Source organism: Cryptotermes secundus, unplaced genomic scaffold, assembly GCF_002891405.2.
Source record: "Cryptotermes secundus unplaced genomic scaffold, Csec_1.0 scaffold62, whole genome shotgun sequence".
Lineage (NCBI taxonomy): Eukaryota > Metazoa > Arthropoda > Insecta > Blattodea > Kalotermitidae > Cryptotermes > Cryptotermes secundus.
Window position 1 is genome coordinate 143,011 of NW_019727786.1, and position 26,427 is coordinate 169,437.

The 26,427-nt window shown below is 41.7% G+C and overlaps 1 protein-coding gene across 5 annotated transcripts in view; it reads right to left on the reverse strand.

Moving 5' to 3' along the window:
• The window catches only part of LOC111864922 (protein dimmed), a 183,031-nt gene that overhangs the window by 40,024 nt on the left and 116,580 nt on the right, over positions 1-26,427 (reverse strand). For all 5 annotated transcript variants that reach the window (XM_033751623.1, XM_023852542.2, XM_023852544.2 and 2 more), the window contains one exon: positions 11,159-11,249. The gene's annotated coding sequence lies outside the window, so the exon portion shown is untranslated. The remainder of the gene's footprint in view (positions 1-11,158; positions 11,250-26,427) is intronic.

Sequence of the window (26,427 nt, forward strand, 5' to 3'; positions counted from 1 at the left end):
CGATTATTGGTTTTTCAAGAAGACCTCTGCTCCATATCAGGTGAATTCATACTTCAAGGACTGCGCTCATTTCATGTCTAATTTTGTTTTTGCGGTTCGTGTTGTAAATATCGGTAGCTCAGGCGGTTAGTCGCCGGCTTCCCACCGCGGCGGCCCGGGTTCCAATTCGGGGCAGGTCATGTGAAATTTGTGGTGGATAAAGAGGTACTGAGGCAAGTGTTCTCCAAGTACTTCAGTTTCTCCTGCCAATTTTCATCCCACCCATTGCTCCACAATCATTATCATCATTATCTATCATCCGCGGCTGTTACAATAGGCCAAACAGTGGCCGTAGTGACAAGTGGACTCAGTCTCACCCCATGAGAGACAGGAGTTCGAAGTTAGATGAGTGCAGTTCGCACTGCCTACTTATGGGATTTCAACAAGAGTTTACGAGAAAGTCGGAAGACTAGATTCAGGGCATTGAGGTCCACGTTTGACTTCAATCCGCGGAGCGCAATTGCGAAAAGAAGAGACAGAAATAAATCCAGTGTTCCTGAAGAGAAGAAATAAGCGAGGGAGGGTGATAGAGAGTGTCTGAGAGTAAGAAAGTGGGTATTTTTTTATTGCTAGTGGGGTGGGACTAAGTCCCTTGTACTGCGGCCACTTCTGGCCTATTGTACCAGCCCCAGATGATATGTGAGGGTGATTGTGTAGCAATTGGTGGAATGAAGATTGGCAGGGGAAACCGAAGTACTCGGAGAAAACCTGCCCCAGCGTCGCTTTGTCCATCACAAATCCCACTTGACCAGACCCGGGATCGAGCGCAGGCCGCCGCGGTGTGAAGCCAGCGACTAACCGCTTGAGCTATGGCGCGGCCCAAGAAGTGGGTAAGAAAATGACTGAATGAATGAATGAATGAATGAATGAAAGGGACAGAGAGAGAGAGAGAGAGGCTTGCGGTCGACAAACTCAGCCTCTAATCACGCTTGGCTGGCGTCTGATTCTGTGACCTCGTGCTGTTTGGGAAGACAGCCGTTCAGATTCTTCTCTTCAAGTTGAATAACTTTTGCCCCCATATTCATAACAGACCACGATGCTCTACAGCGAAGGTTATAAGACAACGGGAATACCGTTAATCTTATTGTTGCAGAAGCACATCAATGAGGGCGGGATGGAATGAACACGCAGCATGCATGGGGATATTTAACCGAAACACCGGAAGGGTACGGTAAAGTTGTACACATGTGTAATTAATTAAGACCACTCCACAGAGACATATGTAGGAGTGGAGGTATAGTTCCAACATTCTTGACCTCGGCACTAGCTGAAGGTGAGTAGACCGGAGGGACAGAGAACATTTACGAGGCCGAGGTTTATGTAGGCGGATGTGAGGGCACGGACTTAGTTCACCAGGCTGATTATCGGGTCTCTTTTGACCAAAAAAGAAATCACCCACCAGGTCGTATAAGAGGAAGGAAATATTTTGACCAACTGAGCGACTATCAGATTGCCAAAAAGGATTCTTTTCGATGCAGTTCGTGGACCTACGCGCGTACGTATGTAAATATGCTTCTGTCGTATGTGGACATGTGTAACCTGTGTATATATATATACATATTGTCACGCTTTTCAGTAACTAAGACGCGGTTATGGATTGGTGAATCGGTTTATTGTGTCTTCACTAGTCGTAAATACAAGTAGTTCTTACACTCTCAAGATTACTGTAACTGTAGTACATGTAACATCGCACATTAAGTCTTCTAATTCTTCTTCTGGCCACACTGCTGTTCCCTTGGAACTTCGGTACTCAAGTAAAGTCAATTCTTATATCCTCTCGGCACGGACAACGCACAGAAAACACAGTTCTATTGTTGCACAGCGTAGACCACACAGGAAAAAAGTCACCTGATAACTATCTTCGCCAGTCCATTGCGCCTTGACAGTTGCCAAGCAACGAGCTATGAACATTCGTCCTATTGTTACGTGAATTTAAGCGAGAAGGTGTTTATCGCGCCGTTCCTTAGCTATGCACGTTACAATATGTATGTATGCGCGTATTTTGTATGTATGTGCGTTAAATATGCATATAGGCCTGTATATTTCTGTCTCCCTGTATGTATTGCTAAGTATCTGAGTGGACTGTACCTATGTACAGTGCACGTTACTGGCATTCGGAAATTCATACCTGCCACGTTCTCTCGTCGTGATCGACGATGCATAATTAAAGTGGGTGACTTGAATGCACGGTTTTTACACGTAATAATTCTTGTTGAAGATTCTCACACTTAGCACATTTTTTCTTAGTTGGTTGATTAATATATCTAATGCAGTAATCGTACAGTAGGACAGTATGGGAATATCAAAAGTCAAAGTCACACTGCGACGGACTGTCAGTTAATCAGTAAGTCCTGGTGTCGAGCCCTATCTGGAGCTCATGACCAGATATTTATTACTCTTTGACAGATAGGGTCTTGTTTTCGTGGGGGCGCCCTCTCTAACGAGAGGACGGGTCTGCCTTCTGTATATGCTGCTGGTCCTTGCCAGCACAGTCTTTTTCGGGTCCGAGTCCCTTGGTACTCGCGACCACATTTTACTGTCTCAGATTTGAGACTTCCCTTTTGTCGCCTCCTACGACTCGCAGGGTCACGGTGGAGGTATTCGACCCCGCCTCCACACGGGGATGAACCAAACGCCGAGTTAAGGTGCCTAAACCGGAGCTCATGGGAGACCATGGAAGGCATTGGTTGCAGGACGGTGGCCATGGGAATATCAGTGGTACAGAATGAAGTCATCTCGGCAAATACGTCACAAAGCTATAAACGAACGCTCAAGTACGGCTCAATCATTGCTTTTGTGAAAACGAAAATGAACCTCCACAAAAGTCAGTTAACGTCTTGAATATCTTAGTTCATACCAGCTTCTAAAGAGTGTTAGTTCATACACGTACAGAGCGCGGAGGAAGAGGAACACTTGGAAGGCGCTGGGGAAAGGCTTCTCAGACCTGTACACTGGGCTGTGGGAAGTGTTGAAATTGTGAAAAGAAGAAGTGGGCTTCTTTCTTACGGTTGGTGACTACGTCTCTTGATCTGTTCCAAACACAAGTTGCTATATTTGATCTGTCACTCTTTATCGCAATTGTTTTTAAAAATTGGTTTAGAATATTCCATTAGGAAAGCCTAGGAAAATCTAATGGGGCCGAAACTGAATGAGACACATCAACTTCTGGTCTAACTGAAGATTTACGTAAATTTCTTTCAAGATAATATAATCATCATCATGATCATCAGTAATCTGTCAGACGACAGGTCCACAGTCTCTTCCAAAACAATTCCTCCACTTAATGCGATCTAGAGCTTTCTCCTTCAAATGACAGTATCCTCTTCTGCCCCAAGGTCATCCAGCATCTTCTTACGTCTTCTTCCTCGTCTTCTTGTCACTTCTATCCGCCCCTCTATCTTTCCTTCAATAACTTCTTTTAGAAGGCAGTTTCTGCGTAAAACATGACCAATCCAATTAGCCTTCCGTTTTCTTATTTCGTGTAGGATATTCCTCTGCTCACTGACTCTAATTAACACTTCTTCATTTCTCACATAATCGGTCCAACTGATCTTCTCCATGATAATATAAATATCATAAAAAAAAACATAGACGCAAGTAAAGGGGTTGGTCGAGAAGTCAACACAAAGAAAAATAAACCACGAAGAACCTGAGTCAGGACATAAGGTGTTCTGGCAAAAATTCGAACCCGGCCCCTCCAGAATACGATTGCAGAGCCGGGGAAACATGCATGATTGCAAATAACACGTTTCGAAAATGTGTGCATGCCAGCAGATTACAGCATTCTTGTCTTTAATTACCTCTTTCTCTATTTCGAACTACCTGATAATTTCTTTGGTAAAATGTCACAAATAGTTGCAGCTAACAGATGGCAGGCCAGCTGACTTTCACTGATATAAAAAATAAAAGGCAGCAGCCTGCGTTTCTGATTGAGCTACTTAGTTCCTGTCATTAATGTGAGCCTCATTATACGAGGAATGAAACAAACCAGTTTGTTCACTACATGTCATTCGTGAATCTTTTCTGCATAAGCCGAATTTTTTCGTGGTTTACTTTATGACAATGTCAATATCTAGTCTGTACAACGTTCAACGATTGGATGACACGTACAACAAATAGGATATGGACGCAACAGTCGTGGCCAACTCAAGGGACTATCCTGGAAATTTACCTGGGGAGGCCGAGAAAGAACAAGAAAAACAGTCAGTCAGAATACTGAGTATCCTGGCAGAAGAGCGAACCATATATTTCCCGAATACAAATTTAGAGCATTACCGCTACAGTAACCAGCTCCATAAAAATCGATTGATTCATAGCCCTGGCTTCAATGGTGTCGGATATGTTCCGCTCAGAAGCAGTAGCATCAAATTTATGCAGCGGTTTTTCTTGCTAGTGGGGTGGGACTGATTCCCTTGTACTGCGGCCATTTCTGGCCTATTGTGCCAGCCGCAGATGATAGGTGAGGGTGATTGTGGAACAATTGGTGGAATGAAGATTGGCAGGGGAAACCGAAGTACTCGGAGAAAACCTGCCCCATCGCCACTTTGTCCACCACAAATCCCACTTGACCAGGCCCGGGCCGCCGCGGTGGGAAGCCAGCGACTAACCGCTTGAGCTATGACATCTTTCTCTCTTAGAACGTTGCGTAATTTGCTGCATTTAACTAACATTTCAGTCTTACAAACGAAGGGAATTAGAAGTGAAAATGAAATTCTAGTGTACCTCCCGCAAAAATATTGTCGACAGGACTGAGAAAGGACAGCTTATATGGACAATCTGAACCTGTCCTCATTTGCTAGCTTTAATAAATTATCTGGCCGATCACAGTAACCGCGCGGCCTAAGGGAAAAGTGACTTCGCCCGCTCAAACAGTGGGTTCGAATCCCACGTAATGCATGGATGTCTGCGTTTATTCAGTGTTAGTATTATCCTTGCGACAGGCTGATCACCAGTCCGAGGATTCCTATCAACTGTCTAAAGGTCCATAGTACTTACTTACTTACTTGCTTGCTTACTCATGGAGCTGAGCCGTTCTTGAGGAGCCGCCAATTCTGCAGCTACTCAAGAATTAACCAGCATTTTATGGAACCCAAAGGTTCATCACCGAGTTCACAAGAGCCCTCCACTGGTCCCTATCCTGAGCCAGATTTATTCAATCCATACCATCCCATCCTGTCTCTCTAAGATCCATTCTAATATTGTCCACCCACCTACGTCTTGGTCTTCCCTGTGGTGTCTTTCCTTCTGGCTTTCCCACCAATATCCTATACGCATTCCTCGTCTCCCCCCATTCGTGCTACATGACCTGCCCACCTCATCCTCCTGACTTGATCATTCTAATTATACTTGGAGAATAGTACAAGTTATGAAGCTCCTCATTATGGAGTTTTCTCCAACCTCCTGTCACTTCCTCTCTCTTTGGTCCAAATATTCTCCTCAACACCCTGTTCTTAAACACCCTCAGTCTATGTTCCTCCCTTAATGTCAGAGACCAAGTTTCACACCCATACAGAACCACAGGCAAAATTATAGTTTTGTATAGTTCCAGAATTAATTTTCAATTGAAACTGGCCAGAGATCCTAAGCCGTCAGGGTAAAAGAACACGAAGAAAAATGAATTTTGTTTGTTTGTTTTTTTCTGAGTAGTCGTAATACTATGACATATTTAACAGTGACAGAATGAGCCGTAAGGAAAAGCGATGTGAGCCGATTCTTTTGATCGCAGGATGTAAAAGCTACGAAAATGGCAGTAACTACACGATCAATAGGGAAGTTTTTTCTTAATTCGCTTGGTGTGGGGTGGAGTCCAGCTTGGTCCACTCGGCACGGCGGGCACTAATTGGCCTATTGTAGCCTGCCCCGGGTGATTATGATGATGGAGAATTTGGTGGAATGAAGATTGACAGGGGAATCCAAAGTACTCGGAGAAAACCCGCCGCAGCGGTGGGAAGCCAGCGACTAACCGCTTGAGCTATGGCTCGGCCAAACAGAGAAGTTTACGAATGGGCGGAAATTTTCGGGTGGACGCGGACGTGCGTGGTGAGGAGGCCATTGACTGCACCATCTGTGGAGGTTAAGGAACAGATCGATCAATAGATTTGGACAACCAAAAAATTAACATGATTATGCTCCATCTGGGATGTCCAACCGTCATGGAAAGAAGCGGAGAAAGAGTGGTTTAAGGCACAACTGCAAGTGTTTTGTTATGATGGGAGGAGAAAACTTGAGAACTACTGAACCAAACGTAAGTAGAGCGCCTGCGCAGAAACATATGCTAGGCCATAGGTATGAAAGCAGCGAAATTACCGTATTTACGCATGTATAGGCCGCGTGCGTGTATAGGCCGCAGCACAATTTTCAGACAGAAATTATAGAAAAAATAATTTTCTTGGAATATTATTTCAGGAGTAGAACACCCTGTATTACTAATTATGAATATATTTTTTTTTAAATGAAGTGTGATTTCGAATATTTCGAATATAAGCCGCACCCCAGTTTTCCTCTTGAATTTTTTGCAAAAAATGTGCGGCTATTTATTGCTAGAATACGGTAGTTGAAAGCGAAGAGTAGACACCTAATAGAAGAATATTACGTACGATCTGAGGACTACATAGCGACATATCTCAGAAGGGAAGACTCTATACAACCACCGATGGGAGAACCTCAGACACTACACAATGTATAACTTTCGCGATGTATAAATGAGGGAACTGAAACAAGTTGGGAACATGCATTGAGCATGCGTGTTATGAACAATGTCCAGACATTTTAATCGGATACTTTCAATGGAATCTATCCCGTGGAAGACCTAAGCATAGACTTGACGATGGTAATAAACAGATTTGGAAAAGCGGAGTGAAAGCGAAGAGTGGATTAATGTGCTTAGGATGTGATCCAATGGACAACACTTGTGACCAGAGCAATGAAAGGAAGGCACTTTCTTCACCATTTACATTACGATCGGGTTTTCAGGGACTACGCATCACGGTGCTAATCCTCGCCGACAGACAATAAGATAAAATTTGTTATAGTTCGAGGGCTAAAGGGCGGCCGGCGTGTAAGGCTGACAAACTTTTAGGCGATTGTTTACAAGATATGGGAACTTCGACGTCTCAAAACCCTATGAGCCTTCACGGCCTATTACAGATATAGTTTTACCTATTATAATAGCCCTATAACAGCTCCATGTAGCAGAGTCCTTGTTGAGAATGTGATAATTGGTCAATAAATTACTCAACTTCTGTGGAATCCATTCCGAGACTGTTGAGTCTACAACATCTCTTCACGCCCTTCTTGTTTAAGATCCTTCTTAAAATGACTTCACATCTACCAAATGATCTGTTCATATCAGTCTTTCCGACTAAGAATTTGTAAATATTCTTAACCGTTTATTTAGATAAGCGTGTTTCACACCTTATCCTCGTTTATTTTATCACCTTAATGACTTTAGAATGCTCCTTAGATGTAGGCCTATGTGCAAAACAAAGCTCAACGGCACAGTTCAGCACGTACAGATCAATCACGAATTTCGCCAGTTGCACAAATATTATTTCGATCAATCTCGGTACGTCATTACATGCTATTCTATAGATGTCTGAAGTGGAGTTATGTAATATCAGAGACCGCATTCTGCACAGTTTCTACTGAAGTGACACATGGGGCGTTTCTATAACAATAGAGGAATGTCCGTAAACATTCTTACGGCAACGAATACAAGCAACAATAGAACTGAAGTTTCTACGCGACGGCCAGTAACCCCCCTTCTAAACGTGACAACAATATATGGGAAACTGTGTTTTCTATGTGATCTATGCCAAGCAAACGCACGGAAAAATAGGACGTCTGTTGCTAGGCAACGGTGTTTTCCGTGGGGTCCGAGAGAGGAGTTATCTTGAAGACAATCGGCGCTACGAGTCAGTCAGTTCTCGGTAGGAGAGAGCTAATGGAAATTTGTAGTAGAAGAAGACTTAGAAGTTGGCCTGTGAAGACTTAGCATGTGATTTGAAGACTTCATGTGCTGTAGTGCAGCGATATCTGGAGTGTGACAATTATAGTTCCTGTGTTAAAATCCGTTGCCAGGAAGCGAATAGGGAACACTTTGCAGAGGAATAACCATTGTTTAGATCTGTTACCCAGCAACGACTTGTATAAACATATATATAAGATTTTATTTGTGTGTTATAATTACAGTAATGATGAAACTGTTAAAATTATTTGTAGTTACGCCTAGTGAATATCCAAGAAATCGACTCACCGATCCAAACCAGCGCTTTTAGTCACTAATACATGTGACAGTAATATATTCATATAAGAAATATACAACATAATCAGTCGTAACCACACATTGCAATGGAAGCAATTAAAGAGAATATAATATCCTTTAAATACGTAGCGAATTTCAAACAATTTACGAATGATAATAATAAATCAACTGTAGATTATGAAAGAAGTTAAGAGCAGATGGAAGTCGGGAAATGCTCGCTATTATTCAGTTCACAATTTTTATTTAACCGTCTCCTTTCTAAAAACGTTCAGAATAAAAAAAACTCTATAATTTTACCCACAGATTTTTGCACGAGCTGATACTCGGTTCCTAAACTAACGCAATGAGGTCTGCTTGTGTCCAGGGGCCATTTTGTCGAAAAGCTGCACCCACATCGCAGCAACAGCGAAGCCTCCCCTCTTCCCTGAGCGCGTTTTCACAGTTCCAATATTAATTATTGAATTCAGTTCTTCTTTTGTAGATCTCTTGTCGCACTCGGTCGGCCGTGAAGTTCCACCAGCGGGACCCGTCCCACCGGTTGAGAAAAACTGCTATAAGAAAAAAATATGCTGCAAGCAGATTGATGGTGTTTGAGAACGAATTGCTGACGAGAGAAGAAACAAGAGGATCATGGGGAAATTCCACGGTTAGCAGTAAAAAGTTGTCCCTATGCTTAACTAATTAAGAACTACGCCATGAAGACGTATGGGGGAGTGGATGTATAGATACACATTTTCTTGACCTCGGCACTGGTTGAAGGTGACTGGTCAGCCTTACGCCCCGGTCGCTTTACTCCTGGAGAAAGAGTCCCCGATATTCATTGGATAGGAGTCTGGGCGGGCCCCAGAGCCTGTCTGGAGAGGTCCCGTATTTATATCCCCCCAGGTACAGGATGACCCGATTATACCTTCAGGCACTGGTTTCCCATTCCTTCGCCTCCTACGACTCGCAGAGCTTCGGTGGAGGTATTCGCCCCCGCCTCCACAGGGGATTCGGTAAAAACATTATCGTGACAACGGTTACACAAGCAACAATAGAATAATTGTTAGACACGTCGTTTTACATATGCAGTCCATGTGCTATCAAAGGAAATTAGGCGATTCGCTCTTCCAAGAACTCATTGTTTTGTAAGATTTGAGGCTTTCACGGCGGTGACTATGAAGAAAGCAGTCTTCTGGGATTTGGCACCGTGTATATGTGGTGTTAACCGACGTTTCGGAAGAACGTATCGCCTCCATCTTCAGGGTAGAAGAAAAAATATAAGAAATCTGCNTGTTTTGTTATGAAGTATACTGTATCAAAATTAAAATATCTCACACCTAATCGTTCTTAACCTTACAGTGCTCTAGGCAAGGTACTTTTATAATCGTTTAAAAAAGACAAGAAGTCGAGCAACAATTACAGTCTTACAAATTATAAGTATTAGCATGTGCGTGTGCAAAAGGTGACTAGCCTGAAGCAAGCCTAATTTCGTGACTGGTTATGAGGGACCACCATAATATGTTGGGCTGCTACCAGCTACGAGCACTCGAGGTGTTTCGACCAACTGATTGAGCTTCGTTACGTCGCTCTGCTTGTCTTAACTTTCTGTCTGGCTACAGATAACTGGCCTACTTTTCCTAACCAATGCTGACGGCACTGAACACGCATAACGAAATCCACGTAGCGTGCATATTCAAGGAAATGGCATGTAGTGTTATGACCTACAGGCAGTTTAGCTTCATTATGAGACAAAAAAATTAAAGAGGAGAAACCATTAACATTTGAAGAGTACATAAAAAGCGATGTTAATACTAAGAGGGAGAGAGTTGCGTCATAAAATTTGGTTTGTCTAACAAAAAGTAAAAAGGGGTTTGAACTGGATTAACTGTCCTGTGTGCTTAAAGGAATGGTAAAAGTTTGCACTGCAGAAATGAAATGAGAGGTAGCAACAAGTTGCTCTTCCATAGGGCTGTTAAACAGTATTTTTTTTTTATTTATTGCTAGTGGGGTGGGACTAAGTCCCTTGTACTGCGGCCACTTCTGGCCTATTGTACCAGCCCCAGATGATAGGTGAGGGTGATTGTGGAGCAATTGGTGGAATGAAGATTGGCAGGGGAAACCGAAGTACTCGGAAAAAAAAACTGCCCCAGCGCCACTTTATCCACCACAAATTCCACTTGACCGAACCCGGGCCGCCGCGGTGGGAAGCCAGAGACTAACCGCTTGAGCTATGGCGCGGCCTTGTTTGCCCATTTACTCCTCGGGGTTAAAATTGTCTCTTTTTTCTTCAGGGTTTCCAACTAAAATTTCGTATACATTTCTCATTTCTCCCATTTGTGTTAAATGCCTAATCCGATCTCAGTCGCCTTGATTCATCACCGTAAGCTGTAAGAGAAAGGGCGCTGTTAAATGTCACAAGAATGAAACCCATTAATCATTTCCGGATGTCTCTTCGAAAGTTACGTACATGCGATCATGATACTTTTTTTTTTCAAAATACCTTACACTTAAAATTATCTCAATTGGAAGCTTTTTCTCCAGTAAATATTGTTTCCCCCTTGGCACTACAGCCCCAGTGGGCCTAGGCCTACCTCCATGAACTTCGTTCACTTCGGTTTTTCTACATCTTAACACATACGGTAGGACTCCTTGGGCGAGTGATCAGCTCGTCGCAAGGCCTCTACCTGTAGACAAACACAGAAAAACACACACAAACATCCATGCCCTGAGTGGGATTCGAACCCACGATCCCGGCTTCCGAGCGAGCGAATACAGTACATGCCTTAGACCGCTCGGCTACCGTGACCGGCCTCCAGTAAACATACCATACACATATTTACACCAAGTACAAAACTATTAAGTAATTTTCCTTACTTTTATGGCCTATAGTAAAAGTCTCTTCTGTTTTCCGCCTCTCGCGTTCATTTGCTTCGTATCAAGACTGCTCTTATTGACGTAAGCATATCTGAAAAAGGAAAGAAACCGGCGAAATGTTAATGATACAAACAAAGATAACAGTTCTAATAATTATAGAAATCAGTAATTCAGCAGCTACTTCAAGTGCTAATGGCACGGTTGGACGAGATCTCAAGTGAGCATCAGAGACTCGCACTGTGATTGATGGCAGGAAATTGAAGTTTTGCCGTGGGTATCAACATATATTTCCCTGTAAGATCTGAGGGTTTCACGCCGGTGACTATGAAGAATGCCGTCTTCTGGGATGTGGTGCCGTGTAGATATTGTGTTAACAGAAGTTTCGGAGGAACGTATCGCCCCCATTTCAGGGTAGAAGAAAAATGAAAAATCCGCGAGCGAGGAACCAGCGTGCTGGTTCCATAAAATGCTGGTAAGTTCTTGAGTAGCTACACAGAGGGCGGCTTCTTAAGAACGGCATAGCTCCATGAAATTAGTTATCAATCAAGGTTCCTGAACGTGCAGTTACTGGGGTTGGGGGAGGGGGGTGCTGCATCTGAAACGTATTTTTTAAAGCGCTTTATTTTATTTTCAGGTCGGGTTGACATGTCAAGTATTTGACATTTCTACACTCACCTACCGTATTTACACATGTATAGGCCACACATTTTTTTGTCAAAATTTCAAGAGGAAAACTGGGGTGCGGCTTATATTCGAAATATTCGAAATCACACTTCATTTAAAAAAAATTAACGTTGCCAAATTTCGGAATAATTTCTACTCCTGAAATAATATTCCAAGAAAATTATTTTTTCTATAATTTCTGTCTGAAAATTGTGCTGCGGCCTATACATGCGTAAATACGTTATATTCATCTGCTAGTATTCTTACATTGGCCAAGGTTTACATATTAGAATACTGGTTTTAATAGTATGTAATACCAATGTATATACATATATAAACGTGTTCATCTACAAGATTAAATATTAATTATTAAAATGTTAAGTTGCTAAAATTAAACTTATATAATGGAATTTCTTCTTATTTGTCTGGATGTAGTGTGGATGCCTTTCCTCTACCAATACGAGTATATTTCTTTGGGGTCCTTCCTGGTCTTGTATTGATGTAGTATGTACTTTAGTACAAATTGCAACTTTGCCTAATTTTACCAATAATGTTCACTTAATGTAAATTATGAACTAGTTGGAACTACGGTCGAATTGTGAATACGGTGATGAATTTCCGGTTTCCATAAAATGGCTGCTGAAGAAGACTCTGCAGCGAAGTTACCTTATCGTCACGACCTCTTGTAGTCCAGTTTCCCTGATTTGTACATAGATTTTCTAACCCAGAATAAGCTCTTCATTTCACCATACACTGTTAAGTCTGGTTAGATGTCGCTCTAGATTTCTATCCGGAAGGTTATCGCTTTGGATCACGGGTGGAAGACAAGATTTCTTGGCTACCCTCATGTCACCCCTGCAAATACCGGAACAGCACCTCGATCAAGTCATGATCACCTCCTTTCCAATCCTTTTCAACTGATCATCATCCTGTAAAACGACGCTATATATTCTCGAACCTGGAAGGACCTTTAAATACCCACAAGCCAATATCATATGAATCTACCTTTTGCTTATTGTAACTTTTTACAGATAGCAAAATAAAATAGGATATAAAAAACATACTTATAAAGGAGAATCGCCTGTCACAGCAACACATACCAGTTTTTGCCTTTTTACTTTTAAATGACCATTCATTTGTCGGTTTGGCACTTAACTTTCGGGTCTCGTGTATTCTTCGCCGAATATTAGAGCAGTATTTTAGCCAGGATGAAGATGTTATTCCAACAGTTTTACGAGTTTAGGAATCGTTAAACTTAACATCAACTTCTATAAAGGATTTGTGGAGATCACGTTCCTTCAAATGCCGACACTTTTGTAGGGGAGAGAATAGAAACTTAAACAAATAAACAATTTAATAAGAACATTGTATAAATTAACACACAAAATCCCGAAGGTTGCCTGCCATTCTTTCGTTATTGTGACATTTATTTTGTCGTTATGTTAATGTCATAGCTGTTAGTAGTTACCAGTTGGACCACCATGCGGCAGTGTACCTAAGACGGAAAAAATGTCCCATTATTAATATCATAGAGCGGACATTCAGCGAACTCGCGTTTCAATATATAACAGTGGATGAGCGGAAGAATTGCCTGTCGAAACTTTAGCTAGAGATAGCAATTGTTTATTTTATTTTGAACATTCTGGTCATTTGTATTAAAATAATGTACGGCTGCAAATGTATATGGGGTTACTACGAATTAATATCTGTTAGTGAAATCATCAGCTGAAAGCCAAATCGTGCAGCCAACAGCTGCTAGAGATTTGGCAAGTTTAAAACGGAATGAAATATATCTCAGTTGCTTAGTGGTCAAGCAAATAAATGTCATAAAGGCCGCGCTTAAGGCATTAAGTCGCTGGCTTCCCACCCCTGAGGCCCGGGTTCGATCCCGGGTCTGGTCAAGTGGGATTTGTGGTGGACAATGTGGCGCTGGGGAAAGTTTTCTCCGAGTACTTCGGTTTCTCCTGCCAATCTTTATTCCACCAATTGCTCCACAATCACCCTCACCTATCATCTGGGGCTGGTACAATAAGACAGAAGTGGCCGCAGTCCAAGGGACTTAGTCCCACCCCATTAGCAACAAAAGAATTGCATTACATACTAGAGCAACACCAGAGGAGAACGCAACGGGGAGTCCACACATTTCTTATACAAGCTTTCGTGCTATTAACTTCCTTGTTTTCTCCCGTATTCCTTTCCGGATCTACAAGTTATCGAACGAGGCGTCGAGGTTGATGTTTAACGTCAAACCCATGTTGAGGCGGGTCAATAACCTCCACCGTAGCCCTGCGAGGCCTAGGAGGAGACGGAAACAGAACCCAGCACGTGGCGTATAATTGGGCCACCCTGTTCTTGGGGGATATAAATACGGGAATCTGGCCCTCCAGGTTGGGGGGAGTCTTGAATCTGAGGCAGTAAAATGTGGTTATGAGTTCCGCGGGCCACCGACCTGAGAATACTGCGTTGGCGAGGGCCAGCAGCAATTGCAAACGACAGATTGATCCTCTCGTGAGAGAGGATGCTAGATAAGGACTATGAACGCAAGTGTTTAGTTGAAGAAAATAATACTGGTCGTGAGTCTCAAGGGGCTTGTCGCCAAGACGAACTGATTGGAGATAAACCGCCAGCCGTGAAGTAACTCTGGCTCCTTAAGGCCATCTCCCGCGGAAAGCATGCCAAATATTCAGTAGTAATTATCCATGAATACTCACAGAAAAGACACCACAAGCGAAAGTGAAAGATTATTCTCTTGTTCGTGACCTTCTACCTAACTTACGTTCCTGTGACCTGCCGACCCTCAACAGTTTATTGCTAAGCCTACAAAAAGTTCCTACTAACAATGATAACTCTCATGATTATAAAAGTACATATAGAAGTATATGGCAAAAGTTTATATCTTGGGAGATGTTTCCTCACGAAATTCGAGGGAGCGAAACTAAGTAACAGTAGGTTTTCCCCAACACAGAAGCATGCACTGCAATAATTGGATTTATCGAGAGCAGGAAATTAACAATTACGTATGTATCTAGCAATATATTTTTCATGTATCTGTGATTACTGCCTGGGTACACACTGGTTAACACATGTAACGTCATCTTTAATATTCAAAACACTACGTTTACAAATTTAATTTATTTTTTTTGTTTCTTACGACTTTCAGAATAAACAGTGATTTTTTCTGCAAAGAGCTTAAATCAATTTGTCTCCGTAATGGAGACGCAATGTGTTCTGGGAGAGAGGAACTAGAATTTTAATATTATGTGCATGAAATTAAGCTTGCAAGCGATAATAAAAATCGGTCAAATGTCCGTAATATTACCGTATTTACGCATGTATAGGCCGCGTGCGTGTATAGGCCGCAGCACAATTTTCAGACAGAAATTATAGAAAAAATAATTTTCTTGGAATATTATTTCAGGAGTAGAACACCCTGTATTACTAATTATGAATATATATTTTTTTTAAATGAAGTGTGATTTCGAATATTTCGAATATAAGCCGCACCCCAGTCTTCCTCTTGAATTTTTGGCAAAAAATGTGCGGCCTATACATGCGTAAACACGGTATTAAAGGGGACACATATCCAGATGTAATCATCCTAAAATTCCCATTTACTCAATTATCCTTATGTCCAAATATTTTCCTGAGCAAGTTAGTTTCTGAACATTTGTAATATGTAATTTATATAAAAGCCAAATCGGTGCCAAATCCCAGAAGACTGCTTTCTTCATAGTCACCGCCGTGAAAGCCTCAAATCTTATATATAAAAGCCGGTCACGGTAGCCGAGCGGTCTAAGGCACGTACTGTCTTCGCTCGCTTTGAAACCGGGATCGTGGGTTCGAATCCCGCTCAGGGCATGGATGTTTAGTTTGTGTGGGTGCGTTTTTCTGAGTTTGTGTGTTTGCGACGAGCTGATCACCCGCCCAAGGAGTCCTACCATATGCGTAAGATCTAGAAAAACCGAAGTGAACGGAGAAGTTCATGGAGATAGGCTTAGGCCCACTGGGGCTGTAGTGCCAAGGAAAAAATGTATTTAAAAAAGATAAAGTTATCCTTGTAACAGACCGTGGAGGTCCATAAGGTTGTGAGACGTCGAAGCTCCCACATTTTCTCTAGACAATCGGCTCACATGGCAGTAAGGTTGTCAGGCCTACGCGCCGGCCGCCCTTTACCCCCCAGGAAGAATCCTGGTACTCATTTCTCTTAGAGGCTGAGTCGACCAAAGGGCCATAGTGAGGCTGGAAAGTTTAGGTCAATTTAAAAATTCCACCACATCGATTTTCGAACCCCAGACATCCAGGCTTCTAGCATAGTGACTCAACCAACTACGCTACAGCGTGCCCCCAATATATTAATATGTAATTTATGTTCTCCCCTAAAAGCAGAAGACTACGTTTCAGACCCGTAATCGTACAATTGGCAGGTTTACAAAATGAAGGTGGTGACAAGGATTTTCAGAAGTAAACAAAAATAAGGAATTTCTGAGTGCTTATTTTCCCGATTTCATTAGGAACATCATTTATATGTGTTAATATCGTTAGCAGAAGATGGCTAACAGACGTAGAGTGCAGAAGAAATGGTACAGTTCCGTAATTTCTTCACGCCACACATATAGTAATGAGGTTTTAAGACCAATTAATTCAAGAGTGTTTGAGACTATTCCCAGGAGGATTGTGGGTGGTAGATCACGCATCGTGTCCGAGATCATGTTACACTTTCGGTGTTCAGTTATGTTCAGACGAGCAAGTTGATTCTTTGTGTTCTTAAGCCGCCGCTATTAAAGCAGAACTTCTGCAATGTCTGTACTCAGTCACGATTCCCATTGAGCATCGTAATCTACAGGGGAATCTTTAACTGTATATAAAAGGCCGCGCCATAGCTCAAGCGGTTAGTCCCTGGCTTCCAACCGCGGCGGCTCGGGTTTGACCCCGGGTCTGGTCAAGTGGGATTTGTGGTGGACAAAGCGACTTTGGAGTAGGTTTTCTCCGAGTACTTCGGTTTCCCCTGCCAATCTTTCTTCCACCAATTGCTCCACAATCACCCTCACCTATCATCTGGGGCTGGTACACTAAGCCAGAAGTGGCCGCAGTACAAACGACTTAGTCCCACCCCACTAGGAATAAAAAAACTGTATATACAGAACTACCGAAGCGTAAGAAATATGTATATATATATATATGATGCCCTTTCTTAGCTTTCTTTCCTTATTTTGAAAAAAAAAATAAAAGTAGTCCTATGAGATCATCATCTGTCTCTATATTTGTGTAACCCTCCACCCATCAACTTCTGAATGCCTGAACCAATCTTAATGAAACTTCGTGTGCATATCAAGCATCTCAACCCATTTAACGGCTAATTTTTAAATCTTTCCCATCAATCTGTGTATCAACGTACCGTTTCTAGGCAACGGCAAGGTAAAAACTTTACCGCTGCAATGAATACACATGCAAAAGTAGAAGAATTGTTGAACGCGTCGTTTTCTATGCGGCCCGTGTCGTATCAAAGGAAAGTAAACGATTTGTTCTTGCAAGAACCTCTTGTTATATTACGTATTTTACAGAACATAGAGCTTCATTTGGGTCTGAAATAATGAAACTACTGAACAAGTAAAAAATGTGAATATTTAGAATTTAATTTTGCAAGAGTAAAAACAAAAAATGCGAAAATTAAATACCCTGTTATTACAAAATGTGTCGCAAAATCAGAAGGCTGAACAAGAAGATAATAATATGCACACAAAGTTACGTAACTCCGTGGCACCACTTGTAATCATACGGCCGTTTTCAAAATAGTGATTAAGTATTTTAATGAAACGTACCAAATTTTTTATTAATTTACCTCTATTGCATAGATTGCTTATTTAACGACGCTGTCGGTATCGATACCGCATGCTGTCGATGATAGGGTGATTAATGAATGTAGGATAGGGTGTAGAATGAGAATTTTCAGGGGAAACCGAAGTAAACAAAAATACACATCCTTCACGATTTTATGAGAGATCGAAACCGGGCCTCCGCTAAAGGAACCCGGGACTAATGGCCTGAGCTATAGCACAGCACTCTGCTATGTCATATGAGAGTAAATCATACTATGGATAAGAAACTTCTGAAATAAAACTTTAACTTGAATAGCGACATTCTGTAATACGTCTATATCTCAGTGGAAAGAAAACTCTTCACAAAAGGCACAGAATTATCTGTAACCGGTTTTCTTTTATTTAAACGTCTTAGCACTTTTAGAAACTAAGTACGTTAATTTATTCAGAATGATTCAGAAAACCTTAAAATATAGTTTACAAAACCGTGGGTTGCAACCCCCGGGTGCTTGCAACGTACTCTAAAGTGGGCCGCCGAATTCTCCACATTTATTTTAAACAGGGTTGTATCCACGTACAGATTCGGAAAGTCAGTAAGTCAGTGGTATCAGTGACGGGTGCTTTCGATAAATGTAGCTGAAGCCGGTGAAATTTTTATTTTTCTTCGTGACAGCATCGGGACAGTATACGTATGTATGTACATGTTGTATGTGTAAATGGTTGTGAAGCTACTAGGTTCCTGCGATTACCAAAGTGTCTGACAGGGACCTGCAACAGTGTGCAGAACTGCACTTTTCGTGACTGTACAGGAACATTTTGTAGCTTACTGTAGGTGTAGAGAGGCTGTGAAGCTATTTAAGTTCCTGCTGCCGCCGTACAGCCTGAGGGGGACCTGCAACAGTGTGCAGAACTGCACTTTTCGTGACTGTACAGGAACATTTTATAGCTTACTGTAGGTGTAGAGAGGCTGTAAAGCTATTTAAGTTCCTGCTGTCACCATACAGCCTGAGAGGAACCTGCAACAGTGTGCAGAACTGCACTTTTCGTGACTGTACAGGAACATTTTATAGCTTACTGTAGGTGTAGAGAGGCTGTAAAGCTATTTAAGTTCCTGCTGCCGCCGTACAGCCTGAGGGGGACCTGCAACAGTGTGCAGAACTGCACTTTTCGTGGCTGTACAGGAACATTTTATAGCTTACTGTAGGTGTAGAGAGGCTGTAAATCTATTTAGGCTCCTGCTGACACCATGCAGCCTGATAGGGAGCAGTCACAGTGTGCAGAACTACACTACTCGAAGGTCAGAAGAAATGTGGGGAAGGGGTTCCTCTAAATGCATGTATATATTTAATTGGTCACGGTATCATAAGGGTTGAGACCTCTGCCTTAAAGAATGTTCACTCGTGTTCTTTTATTCCACGGCTGGATGCTCAGTACCATGCTGTAGATAATGTGGATAGACTGAATTAAGTATAGTATTAGAGAACGCACAAACGAAGATATTATTTGGCTATTTTATTCACCTTATCGCCCCAGAAAATAGAGTTTGGAGAACGTCGACTTAAATTCGGCTTAACAATGTGCGCCTGTAGGGCTATATCTTGTACTATGTTTAATAATATTCATACATAAAATTACTGGCTCTTTGAACATCATCAATTGTCCTGTATTCTACACGAGGTTCGGAGGTAGGAACTAGCTCTATCGATTAAGACAGTATGTTTTTATCTGTGGATTTGAAGCTTATGCTTTTCCCTTAATCTGAGGGAATGTTTCAGAAGAAAAAGTAAATGGTGAGACACTTGGTTTATCTTTTATCCTTTAATAACTTCGAAAGTAGACGGAATTCTTCTTCTTCTTCTTATTATTATTATTATTATTTTGCTCCCAAATGGAGCACAAGACATCCATGAAACGCTTCATTTCACTTAGGATTCTTAATCAGAGAGAGTCGGTAGGACTCGCAAGGCAACTACCTAGCACAAACACAGAATAAACACACACAGACATCAATGCCTCGAGTGGAATTCGAACCCACGATCCCTGTGTTCGAGCGGACCGAGATGGTTCATGTCACAATGATCGGCAGACAGAGCAATAACAGTTTTGAACTGAAGTACTTCCATAGGTTTGAACGTTAAGTTGATTTTAAGCGAAAGAAATAAAGAATAGACCTCTTTAGACTCTGATATTCTGGGTTGTGGCACCGTATATCCTTGTAAAAGGCTATTGACGTTTCTGAGAAACATGCTGTCTCTATTTTAAATCGAAGAATGTGAAATATAACTATTAAAATTAGTAATAATTTCGTCAATTTGTAATACTGTTAGTCGGTCAGTACAGCTGCGGACTACGGCTGGACATCCGGGATTCGATTCTCAATAGGAATAAGGTATTTTTATCTACTTCACAGCGTCCAGACCGGCCCTGAGGCGCACCCAGCCTCCTATCCCATGAGTACTGGGTGCTCTCTCTCGGGTGCACTGCAACTGGAGAGTGAAGCTGGCCACTCACCTCCATCTAGTACCGAGGTCAAGAGTGATGGAGCTAAACTCCACGGCGCGGTGTTCAAATAATTAAGCACAGGAACAAATTTACCTTTGCTTTTACCTGACAGTCTCAAAGAAAGTGAGCACAAAACAGTCGTGTGTACCAGTTAATTTTATTTTGCTTTATAACAATGCAACTAGTCCGAGACTAACTAGCATTTCTCTTCTCACTTAAACTACTACTATTATATTAAACGTCTAAGTCTACGCCCACCGTTGAGTCCCAGAGAGCATTGTTACCGCACTAGTACCGGTTAAAATGGAAGGAATATATTAATTGCGTGAGATTGGCATGGAATGTTTAGCAAATAATGAATTAGAAAAAAAGGGTCTCATTAACTTGCTCCTAATATCTTAAAATTAAATTACATTTGCTACGGACATTCTTAGACGTAACTTGAAGAGAAAGAGTTTCCCATTATGACCACACAGTGACTCCGTAAACGCAGGGGTTTGAATTCAAAGAAAGATCACAGAAGGAGAAGGAAGCAGAGAAAATCAGCAAGGACATTTCAAACGTTTCGCTAACAATTATTTCGACTTTACCACCAAACAGCCCGCCTGAAGTGGGATCTCTGTGATCCTCCTAAACGCAGGTTTCCGTGTGCAAGTCTACACAACAGTAACACGCACAAAAAGGAAATCTGAGCGGTAACGTGAAAAGTTACATTTCCGCAACAAATGGAATGGCATAGCGGTACGTTCTTGACTCGTATTGGGGATGTCGTTGTTTCGAATATCGGCCGGGTCAATGGCTACGTTGACTGAGGTTCTTCGTAGTCTTCCTTAGTCCCTCCAAGAAATTCCGGGACAGTACCTCGACCGCAAAACAAACAAAAAACAAACTCCGTGGTTTAAGTCTCCAAGCGAACAATACCGACCGAGCGACCGCCGCTTTGTCGGGGAAGTTAGTGCTAAATTTAGCGGATAGAGGGCGTCGCGTGGTCAGCGCAACGAATCCCCATGGCCGTTAATTTCGGTTTTCTAGACCGGAGCTGCGACTTTTCCACTCAAGTAGTCCCTCAATTATCCTCACGAGGCTGAGTAGATCACGTTCCAGACCCACTACTTCCCAGAAAATCTGGTGATGCCAGGAATCGAACCCGGACCTCTGAATCTATAGCCAGGAACTCTGACCTCTAGACTACACAATCCAAATTCTTTCCAAATCATCTCTCGACTATCATCCATTCACTCAAACGCTATCTGATCTAGCTATTGAAAGCGTTGTTATGTAACCCATAAATAAATAAACAAAATAAGTAGAGGCCTACTTTCAAGAAATGCAGGTGTGCTGAAATATAGTGCTTCTCGTGTTGGTTTGGCCGTAGAGCGTGCTAGTCGTGCTCCTGAGATCGGGAGCGCAAACGGTGCGCATGCGTAACGAGGTGCCTAGAGACTTCCGCTTCAATGACGTAACAGAGAGGTCGAAGAATGCGATCAGTTAATGCAGGGTGAAGGCACGCCGCGATTTTCCAGGCGTGGAGCTGAGCAACAAACAGTTCGTGTCGCTGGCATCGTATGGACAGACAGACATGTAGCGATAACGATAATTAAGTTCAATTAAATTCTACGTTGCTTAAGTGCTGGCTCGACAGACATGTTGCCAATTACAGAGTCATTACACAGAGGAAAACAAAATATTTTCATTCATGTACTCAGTAAAAGATAAAATCATAATTGAATAAGTGAAGAGTAACCCGCGGCAGCAAATCCCATGAGACATCGGTGTCTTCCAGCGATGGCTAATAACGAAACAAAGAAGACCAGAAACAATCTCGGAATTAACAAAAATTTACTAAGAGTTCTCAATCTGTGGCGTATGGTTTCAACGGTAGTCCAAATAAAGACGTTAAATAACAAATATAAAATACACGTAGAGAAGTTGCTCCTAATGTGTTTACTATTGCGGAAACCTTTTGGTATTAAAATATTTTCGTGGAATCATTACAACCAGAACTTACATTTTTATGTAACTGTAGTTCGTTTACAAATCTGTATGTGGAGAAAGTTAAATTAAGGCCAGCCTATATTTTAGAAGACGCTTTACTTTGCACCTTACCAAATGCCACGGGTGAATTTTCTTGCTCACCACAAGCGTATTAAAGTCAGGTAGAGTTTTGGAAACCTAGATCCTCGTATTGCCGCTCACAGTGGACGCGCGGTCTAAGGCATGAACTGTTTTCGCCCGTTCGAACACTCGGATCGTGGGTTCGAATCCCACTTGAGGCATGGTTGTCTGTGTGGGTTTATTCTGTGTTTGTGTTGTCCTGTGTGCAGGCTGCGGCCTCGAAATTGGATGATCCCCACCCAAGGAGTCCTACAGACTGTGTAAAAGATCACGAAACTGAAAAAGCGGCCAAGGTCCGAAAAAGGGCTGTAGAGAGCCATAGATAGATATCTAGAGTCTCGTGTAGATTTCTGCATTGAGACTACTTCCACAGTTCACACTTGTTGCTGCATATCTTCACGAATACACTTGAAATATGTGGCTAGTCTTCCGTCGGACCAGACGAAATCTTAATCAGGGGAACTCTGGTTTACGTATTTCTGGAACCCGTCTATTTTTCTGTGAGAAGGAACATAAATGGGTTTTGTTACTAATTAAATAAAACCTTTTACACCAAGTGGAACAAACCTTTTCACTCGTAACTTGCAGCTCCTATAAATTTTCCACTTTACCTGGAAAAATATCATCACTTATCTTAAGCCCAAGTTCATTACAGATATCATTCAATGTCGAACAGCAGTCTGTGGCATTCTTTCAAAGAATGTCCTTCAGAGCTCTGAGTAAGGACTAGTCACTTTCTCGCAGAGAGATAACTGTAGTAGTGGTACCCTTGAATGATGAAATTAGGTCATTTATCTTTGCAAAACGTACTCCTGGTTCTTTTTTTTTTATTGCTAGTGAGGTGGGACTAAGTTCCTTGTGCTGCGGCCACTTCTGGCCTATTGTATCAGCCCCAGATGTTAGGTGAGTGTGATTGTGGAGTAATTGGTGGAATGAAGATTGGCAGGAGAAACCGAAGTACTCGGAGCAAACCTGCCCCAGCGCCACTTTGTCCACCAAAAATCCCACTTGACCAGACCCCGGGATCGAACCCGGGCCGCCGCGGTGGGAAGCCAGCGACTAACCCCTTGAGCTATGGCGCAACCGTTTTTCCTGGCTCTACTAACCTCCAGATACACGGAATGTCGCACAGACATGATGAAAACTGGAAGGGATAGTCGACATTTAATAACAAAATTTCTGAGCGCAATGTGAACACACGAACCAAAATTTCATCTTTTGGTAACAAACGAACCTCACGTACAGTTGCAGCATCTTGTAACTGCAGCCCATAAAAAAGTGCGCTGACAATTCTTGAATTTAATTATATCGATTTTATAAAACTTATAATTTTCGTAACCTCGACAATCATCATTTTGAGTGAGTTTGCAATAATTTTCAAAGCAAATGCTTCACGATGAATGATATGATGACCATTGGTTCATTCCGGTGCAGATGTTCTAACGTGTGCAATAAAATCAAGTGCTTTCCTACCATCGATCGTGCCCCGTCTATGCAAATATGAACACATTGATTCAAAACAAGGCCGTTTTTCGGCCATGTAGATTTCACTTATACTGAAAATACCTTCTCCTGTATTATGAATACGGTCCGGAACAGCGTAGTCAATACAGCGACTGGCTAAGGACTGGACGACCGAGGGGTCGGAGTTCGAGTCCCGGTAGGGTCAAGAATTTTCTATTCTCCACGTCCTTCAGACCGGCTGTGGGGTCCACCCAAACTCCTATCCAATAGGTACCGGGGACTCTTTCTTCGGGGTAAAGCGGCCGGGGCGTGAAGCTGACCATTCTTCTCCAGATAGTACTGATGTCAAGGAAATGTGGATCTATACACCTACTCCCGCATACGCCTTCATGGGGTAGTGCTTAATTAATTAAGCACAGGGACAACTTTACCTTTTCCTGTATTATGAGTAGGAAAATGACTACATATGTACGTACATAGTGGTTCTAAATTATTGTCGCGGTTTCCTGACAATAATTAAGAATCATTCTGAGGCCGCGCCATAGCTCAAGTGGTTAGTCGCTAGCTTCCCACAGCGGCGGCCTGGGTTCGATCCCGGGTCTGCTCAAATGGGATTTGTGGTGGACAAAGTGGCGCTGGAGCAGGTTTTCTCCGCGTACTTCGGATTCCCCTACCAATCTTCATTCCACCAAATTCTCTATCATCATAATCACCCGGGGCAGGTACAATAGGCCAAACAGTGGCCGCCGTGCCAAGTGGATCCAGTTGGACTCCACCCCCAATAAGCGAATTAAAAAAAATCAAATTGTGTGATACTCCGGGCACATTTCCGTTTCCACATTTAATTAATGATGTCTGATCGTATTGAAAATGCTTCAGTTCATCATGATTATGTTTAAAAAGGCGACAAGTTTATTTGTGCAATCAACATGCTTTGTGTTTGAATGACGATGTAATATTTCAAGGACCATGGAAATGTTTCTCAAAGTTTGGTGACATAACACAAGTTGGTCAACTGTAATTATCAACATTCGTAAACCCAAACAGGAGATAACTGTCATGATATTTACTCTTATTCTATAATTGTCTTTGATACGTCAACACTCGCATCTCCATCTGTTTTCTTGCTATTGTGTAATTTGCCTTGCTTTGAGTTTTCGCATTTCTTCAGACTTCCAGTTTTGAGCCAGCTATGCATTCTAAGGGCCCAAGAGAATACGCATTTTAAAACATAAATACTTCGAATTTATGTCAATACGATTGATAAATAATAAACAACGCTCTGCTACAAGTCCTACTGGACGCAATATCCTTTGACATGTAATGATTTTAACTTTAAAAAGTGTTGAAATACATATTTAGGCCCCATCTATACTACCGCATAATGTACGTCTGTTGCAACGAATGTACTTTATGACGGACGTTGATGAGGACACCACACAGTTGCAGAATGCGGTGCGTAGTTTTTTGTCTGCAATTGAGCCAGAAAAAAGCGTAGCATTAGCCTCTCTTGTTTATTTCTACAACGGACGCATTTTGTGCGCTCGTGTGGCCCCAGCCTTAGTGTGAAACATATTCCTAATGTCTTTTAAATTGTCGCATTATTAACGGATGCTTTGATAATAAAGGATTACTAATCTAACCATAGAGGACTCCCAACACCCTGAGTTCATGTTATTCCCTTCAAACGAGAAAATAAGTTTCACGTCCACAAAACAGACAAAATTTGTAATATACTATAATATCACAAATTTGTTAACATAAATAGCAACATCTTATACATGGTGTACGCAGGAAGAGAGTTTAAGGCGAACGGACTGAGTCAAGCGTTCGTTTATTCCGGTTTTCGCTCGTACCTCGTTTTTGTTCGGTAGGGATTCAGAACGAGAGGATGGCAAGCCAAGGGTAAGCGCTCGTTAAAAAAAGTTAATATGAGGGATATTTCGTAACGTGGCATTTGAGAAATTTATGCTATTTGAAGATTAGAATATTTTGGTGGTAAAATATAAAACATCATTGGAATAAAATTCTTCTAAAGATATTGAAAGTTCCTAATAATTTATTTTCTATCCTCATGAAGCATGGCGATGTTATAATGTATTAATATCTTTCAATATTTTTTAACGCTTTTAATATTTTAATAGTTTTAATGTTTTTAATCTTTCTAATCGAAACTTATAACCTTAATTGTATAAATTGAAAAATATAATAACTTCATCTCTATTAAAATATGGATCCATATTTAATGCTTCGACATAGTTCATGGACTTACGCTATTGGTTGTGTACTGAATGAGGATGACCTAAAAAGAAGGGTCGAAACATCTTGAAATGAGATCTGCACAAATAAACAAATGTTGCTACGATAGTATCGATTTTGTCTTATTGAGTATTATTGTTATAATTGTGATGACTGTCCAATTTGGATGCTACGTTAAGACACACAACGGGATGCATATTTTGAAAGTTATGTGATAACTAGTTAGCCTTTGGTTCTTATACGGAACTAGTAATTTTTCATTAATTTCAAAAGTAAAATATATCCCACTTACCACGCATTTTTCTGGTTAAAATTAACGTTCAAATCGACTAACTAAAGTAACTATTTTTTTCCCCCCTTTGGCGCTACAGCCCCAGTGGGCCTAGGCCTACGTCCATGAAACTCTCCCTTTCACTTCGGTTTACTAGATCTTAGCCATTCGGTATAACT